We start from the raw sequence: 7296 nt of genomic DNA, 5'->3' as shown, positions 1-7296 counted from the left end.
TTCATAATTACTATTACTTAAAATGAGTCATATAATTATAAATCACAACTACTTGTATTCATAATAACCAATTCATTCTTATTTTAATTGTTTCATAAACAATAAATAAACCCTAAGTAATAAAACAAATTAATTACTTAACACGAATCTTATTTAATCAAATTACAATAACATACGTATTATCACTCACAAATTCATTTGTTCAATATTAAGGAATTAATTAATCAATTAATAATGTTTCCCTAGAGGTATGACCTTAAGGGATCAACTGATCACCACCGTTACACGACAGTAATGTCAAACTCTAGTCAGCCAATCATTACCGATTAATGTGAATCAGTTGACAGTAAAATGTTACATTCCCTTGTGTATTCTTAATATGAGATTTAAACATGTGATCGCATTATTGTTGAGGACACATACTCCAACAATCTCCCACTTGTCCACGACAAGTGTGCGTCACCAATTCTCTTATCCTATTACTATCTCTCACTCAATGCAAGGTGGATTGCAGGTCGTACTTGCATTTGATCATATCGTGAGTGGCCACATATTTCCAGTTCATTGCTCCTCGAGTGGCCTTGAGATATAAGATAACCCTGACGGGGATGGACAATTCCTATTGCACTCTTCCCTTCGATTAGCCACGGCTCATCATGACCTAAAATATGCCCATTAGACCCCAATTACGAAGATCGCCGAACATAAATCAAAGTCATTCTGAAACTCTGCCATCTTAGACAAAAAGTCATTAGTCAAAGAATTGACTCATAAGAATACCATAGTAGCTCTTGCCACAACCAGGCTATAAAAATTGCCAGAACTCTATAAGCGGTCATAGGTCCGACAGAGTGTCCCTCACAGTCTGCCTATATGATCGACTAGTCATCTCTTATGACTCTATGGCACTTGAACTTGCCATCAATCGCATCACACCATAGTTGCTTCGAGATGTCACCTCATGTAAGTAACTAGGGACGAATACTATATTGATCCAGTTTACTTTAATGGGGTTCAATATTGTCCCAACAATCCCATTGGATGTAACAAGGTATATAATGAGTTAATAATAACTCAAACAATAAATGTGATTATCACACATGAGTAGTCAATACCATGTTGCTACTCCATGTCTTATAATCATTAGTGCACTTGTATGACGCAATAAAAGTTTAGTTCCTGAACATACCATGTGTCCATGTTTATCAAACTTACTGAATTGTGTTTTCCTTCAACTTCATGTTATCCCTTATAGCATGAATTTTACTAAGTACATGTCTAGACTTCATACCAGACACAGGTTCTTAAGCTTAAAAGAAGCTATTAGTGTTATCACATAAGTTGTGATGTGGGTTTCGGTAGACAACACTACTTATAGTTTTAGCGTCCACCACTTCATCACAACGCACTAAGGCTCATTTCGTAGAAAGTTGCAATGGATGCCAATAGAATACTCTTTTCTAGTCTTGTACTCCTTATGTCGATAATTTACCTGGGATTTTCATAAATACAAATGAGTTTGGAAACTTGAGTTTGTGTAACTTCTTAACACACGACTTATTTCTCTTCCAAACTATAGAACGGATCATTAGTTCTCCTAGAGAATTCATGATGGTTCCTTAAGGTTTACCAATAACTCTCATATGGGTAGACTTGTCACTACTACAAAATGAATCTATTGCAACACTTAGCATGCAACACTAGCAAAATATGTTGCACTTTTTACTTCTTATAAGAGGTATGCAACACTTGGACAAAAACTGTTGCTCTATAAGATTTATTGCAACATTTTATTAAAAGTGTTGCATATGTTAAAGATAAAGGCAACACTTTCAGATAGTGTTGCAATTTTTTTAAGGAAATGCAACACTTCATTGGAGTGTTGCATTCTTTTAGAATAAAGTGTTAATTTCTTTATAGTTGTTAAGAAACTGCCATGTTCCAAAATTCTTATATTAAATTATTCTAAATGAAAAATATCTGGTCTAATAAATTTTAAGTTATCAAGTATATGACCATAACAACTTTTAAAAGGGAACTTTTAGTGACTGTATAAATATCTAAATATATCACTTTGAGGAACTTTTTTACCGAGTTATAACACGTATACTAAATAAACTAACTACCATAAACACGCTACAAGAGTGACGAGCTTGAAGTGTAGAAGGCATAGCCTCAGGCTATAAACACTTCACAACATTTCTCTTGGCGAGGCTTGAACCTAGAAATGGAAGTGGGTCGTGCCTCATGCCGGTCCACCGTGCCTGGAGAAGAAAATGGAACGACACAGGCCTATGAAAGTGGGCTTCGTACCGTGTTGTGCCAGTCAAATTAAAATGGCGGCCCAAGCACGACCCATGTGTGTCGTGTCGTACTTGAGCGTGCCTTAACAATTCTTCCACTTTAACCCGATTTCTTTGTATTTTGAGTGTGCCCGAGTGTGCCATGCCCAGGTTTGTCATGCCGTGCAAGTCAAATGAAAATGACGGCCCAACCACGACCCATAGTGTGCCGTGTTGGCCAATTTTGTGTCGTGCTAAATGGATGGGCCGTGCTAGCCCAACGGCCCGTGTGCCAACTTCCATCTCTACTTGAACCTCAGTCTCTTGAAAATTTCACCCAACTTTTAATAATTAGACTTTATCTTTACGGACAATTTCTCCATATATTATATAGGCCTTATACTATTTAACACACAAAATAAGTAGGGAGCAATTTTTTAATTAAAGAAATTGGGAAATAATTTTGACTTTAGCCGGTTAAACAAACACTACTCAAGAAAATGTAAATAAAACTCACATGTTCAAAGAAAATAAGAAAAGGAGCCCTTCATTTCTCACCCGACTTTCACAAGAAAACCTTGACCCTCCATGAATAGGGGCGGCAAAAAATACCTCAACCCTCTTCGCCCTAGCGGCTCCGTCTACGCCACCACCTGCAACTAGTTCTCCGTTATCAATTCTACTTTTATTCATCCAACATGAGGTGTGTGTCGTTATCCTTCTATCTTTTTGTTGATGTCATTTCTGTTTTATTAATCTTATTATGAGTCCTTATGAATAAAACCCAGGTTTAATTGTTTAACTAAATTTGTTGACATGAATAAAAAAGTAAAATTTGTATGTTTTAGAATTAGGGATCAAGTTTTCGAACAAAAAGTGGGGCTTTCATCGCAAAATCAAATTAGAGTTGAATATTGTGCAGTTGTTTTTATGTAATTCTATTCCGTAAGAGTTGATGTTAATTTGAGCACATTATGAATTAGATCTATGATTAATGTAGGGGTCTTGTGTTTGATACTCCAATAAAGGTTGGAATAATTTTTAGGACTATTAGGTTGAGTTTTGATCTTTACATAAATTAACTATAAGATGTAAGACGTTAGGCATTTTGATATTTTGGTCAAGTTACTGTCAATCTATAGAAAATGAAAGAGACATGGTTTTGAAGTATTTGAATACTACTCTGTCATCTTTACTTTTGGTTAAAATACTCCTCGCAAAGAACTCACAAAGAATAAGAAAGGTAAACAAAAGAATGGGACTAAGGGAATACTCCCTCCATCCCGGTCATTTGTTATCCTTTGGTATTGGCAGAAAGACCAAGGAAAGGGGAGGGGGCCAATTACTAAATGACAAGTGGAATAAATTGAGTGTGAATGATCAAATTACTCATCAAATTCATTCTTAAAATAGAAAGGACAACAAATGAATGAGACACCCCAAAATTAAAAAGGACAACAAATGACTGAGGGAGTAATAAACAGTGAAGACACTTCGTACTTGTGCTCGTGTTTGGTTGTGTTATGTTGTGTTGACCCAATGATCCATAACCAACCCAATGACCCGCAACAAGTAACACCTTAGGTGAGAGTTAATATTTCACTTAGAGGAAATCTCTAACAGAGTATATTTTGCATAGTAATTTACTATATCAACATGCCCTTTTTAATGTACCCTTTCCTAACTATTCATTTCTACTCTCAACCTAACGTGGTTATCAAATTCGCATCTACGCTCCTTTGCCTTTCACTATTATGCCTCCTTCGTGACCGCACCTATGTAAGGTCAGTCATTCCTCCTCAATTTCTAGTTTGAGTTTGAATCATTGCTAATTTTCAGAATCTGGCATTGCTAATGAAGTTATGGATACATGGTTTAAACTAATATTAAGTGGGTATTTCATGAAACTGTGTTTATTGAATACATTGTGGATAATGTATGGTTTAAGTTTAGTTCATTTATCGTTGTCCTTATTGAATTTGATTTCATAACCTTAGATGGGTACTTGGTAATACAGGACTGGAAAGTTGCATTATAATTATATTTGTCAAAGCCTGAAAATATTAGGTACTTGTTTCACATCTCTTATATGCACTCTTGATGTCAGAAATTTCACTCGTCTCTCTTCTTTAAGCTGCGTACTACTAGTAGCCATACTCTCATTTGTCATATTTTAGACCCTCATTTTCTCCGACATTCACAACTCGCCGAACCTTTTAGGCACATCCCAAACTACAACTTTGACATGTCGCCGCCTTTGCTTTCACCTGCTCCCGCTTAAGCTTCCACCTGCTATCGCCTAACCTGCAAGTTGTCGTCCTCTTTATCCAAGTAGCACCAAGGTACATTTGTTGTCATTTCGTCTTTTTTAATTGGGCAATTAAAAAATGATGTTGCGAGTTATTTCTTAAAATATATGATTTCGTTAGTTGACTAATACTTTCAAATTAATTATATTAAAATCTGAATGTGTACGAATTAAAATTCAATTAAAATTGAGCTTTTTATATAAATCAACAGTCACTGCTTGTGACGGTCACAAGCTTGTAACCTCTCACAACCCTCTCCCACTTGCCCCTCCCACTTGCCTCTTTGTGTCACGTCACAAGCTTGTGAAGGATTTTGTCTGTCACAAATGAGAATTTGTGTTAAATCAAAATAGAAATTGGTACTTTTATGAGAATGCTTGTAGAATCAAAATAACAAGGTTTGTTTATTTGATTTAGGAGTTGAAAATATTGCAGAAGAGTGAAAGGATCATTTGCTTAATGTTTTGACAGGTATCAAGATATTTGTTTCATTTCTAAGCACCAATGATCCCTTTCAACCTTTCATTTAATCAAGGTAACTTGAATGTAATGATGTCTAGTGAGTATATACCTACTATTTAATATTAAATCATTCTTGAAACTTAGATTAACATTAAACAAACCAAAATCTAGGCTAGTCAGTAGCGCTTTCATTGTTTAATTTAACTGATTTTAGTTGTTAGCTCTTAGCACTTCACCATGATATGACAAGAGTTAGTATTTCAATCCAATCATTTTAATTTCCAAAGCGAGTTTAATGTCAATTACTGTATGTTTGTAGGTTGGTAGTAGGTCCAAAATTGAGTCGTTAAGCAACCATATCTGTGTAAAGGCTATGGTGATCGTTCAAAGGCATAGCCGTGTCAATAGTTTACGTTTTTTATTACTCCATCTCTTCGTATTGTCCAGCCTAACACTCGTATCTCAAATTCTTCAAAATGAGATCGATTAAGTAATATAAGTTGAATGGCATGTGTAAGTTAATCAGTCTCTCATTATGTTTGTTTGGTTCCATATCAAAATAAAAACAAAGAAACTGATGAATCGAATCATACCAAGTGACACTAGAATGAACATTGGGAATTGTGGGGCTATTCCAGAATCCACAGTACCTACTTCTGGCGAAATGTTCACATTCTGATCTTTGTTATTTCTTAATATTAGATTGCTTCTTGATTACCGGGTATCAGTATGTTTATTTGTTTTATTTTGATAAATTTTGGTTTTAAAGCCCTATTAGTTTTTTCAAGACCGTTAGTTTGCTTCTGGTCCCTAGTTTAGTTTACAAATTTCATTCAGTTTTTCTTTGGACTAAGCCAGTGATCCAAGCTTATGATCGGGTGGTTAAAGACACTTCATTTGTAAGGTAACTACTTACATATGAGTTCAAATGCATGTCACACTCGACTTTATAGTACCATTTCTCATTGTTATTAACTCACTAGTTTAATAGACCACTTAGCTTGTATGTTTTGTCTACTGAATTTTTTATTAATGTATTGGTGTTTTCGCGCTACCCGTTCTCTTTTGAGTTTATACTACCTGTGGTGTTTCCAGATAGACTCTTCCTTGTATTTGAGATAGACTTAATGGAACGATATAGAATGGTTGTGTGGAATGATTTTAATGATTGGAATTTTATCTGGTTGTTAAGAGTTTGTGGGAACCTTTTGTTCTTGGGGTGGATGATTGTTTCCGATAAATATGAAAATGGGTTTGGTGCAAGATGTTGTTTGTATTTGCTCTATGTAGGCTCTTAAGAACGTTAACCATCTATTGTTTTGTTGCAGCTATTCCGCATGAAGTGTGTGGCTAGCATGAAGTGTTTGGCTTTGATGATTTACCGATTAGGAACTCAGGTTCCAACTAGACAACTAGTGCTCCTTGTGGTGTATAACATATCTAGATTAAAGGGGAAAGTGATCACTTGAGTCGTGGTTGATTTGGTTTTGCTACAAATAAAGATGCTGAGCTATCGGGCAGGCCGAAGGTGCTTACTACGAGGATTAAGATAAAAATCAAGACGCGCCTTAGACTATGAATTCTATTTAAGGTTGCAAGTTGTAATTTAATACTAGTACAATGGTTATTTATAGAATATACAGTTACTAAAACATTGTATTTACGATTTCATTTAATGGAACTAAATTTTTGGCCTCTTGCGTAAGTGTTGCATTGTCTATAGAAAAATGTTGCCTTATTGACAAAGGTGTTGCATTGTCTATAGAAAAATGTTGCGTGATTGACAAAGGTGTATCATCTATTTGTCGAAAGTGTTGCTTTATTCAATAACAAAAATGTTGCAAAATGATTAAGAAAGTGTTGCCTTTCAAACAACAAAAGTGTTGCATATGCTTATAGAAGTGTTGCTGGAAAAAAGTGTTGCATATTAAAAGAAGGTGCAACATTTGGTTAAAGTGTTGCTTTAGATGATAAAGTGTTGCTTTAAGTGTTGCATGGGGCTATTGCAACGGAGTTTTAAGCAGCACTGCTAAAAATGTTGCCTAAAGTATAATGCAACATTTTTAACACATTTTGTAACATTTCCATCGTGTTGCTATAACTTCATATTCTAGTAGTGTGTTATCGACTTATCATGCTCCAAGCATTTAATTTATATAGGACATAAGCATAACGGTATACATGATTGTACTAATGGTGGAAACATTAGTAATCATATTCATGTAGACAATAGTTCTTAGGTT

At 35.1% G+C, this 7296-nt stretch overlaps 1 long non-coding RNA gene across 10 annotated transcripts; it reads left to right on the top strand.

The window, feature by feature from the left end:
- The first annotated feature begins 2740 nt into the window (after positions 1-2740).
- LOC141634450 (uncharacterized) lies at positions 2741-6758 on the top strand. Of its 10 annotated transcripts, none has more exons than XR_012539168.1 (5): positions 2741-4066; positions 4300-4349; positions 4503-4624; positions 5009-5957; positions 6382-6758. It is a non-coding gene; the product is annotated as an uncharacterized LOC141634450 (long non-coding RNA). The 10 variants fall into 10 exon arrangements; XR_012539170.1 differs by lacking the exon at positions 6382-6758 and having other exon boundaries at positions 2750-4066; positions 5009-5126; positions 5373-6375; XR_012539175.1 differs by having other exon boundaries at positions 2751-4066; positions 5063-5126.
- The last annotated feature ends 538 nt before the right edge of the window (positions 6759-7296 follow it).

This window comes from Silene latifolia, chromosome Y, assembly GCF_048544455.1.
Source record: "Silene latifolia isolate original U9 population chromosome Y, ASM4854445v1, whole genome shotgun sequence".
NCBI lineage: Eukaryota > Viridiplantae > Streptophyta > Magnoliopsida > Caryophyllales > Caryophyllaceae > Silene > Silene latifolia.
This window is presented reverse-complemented; position numbering and strand designations above follow the sequence as displayed.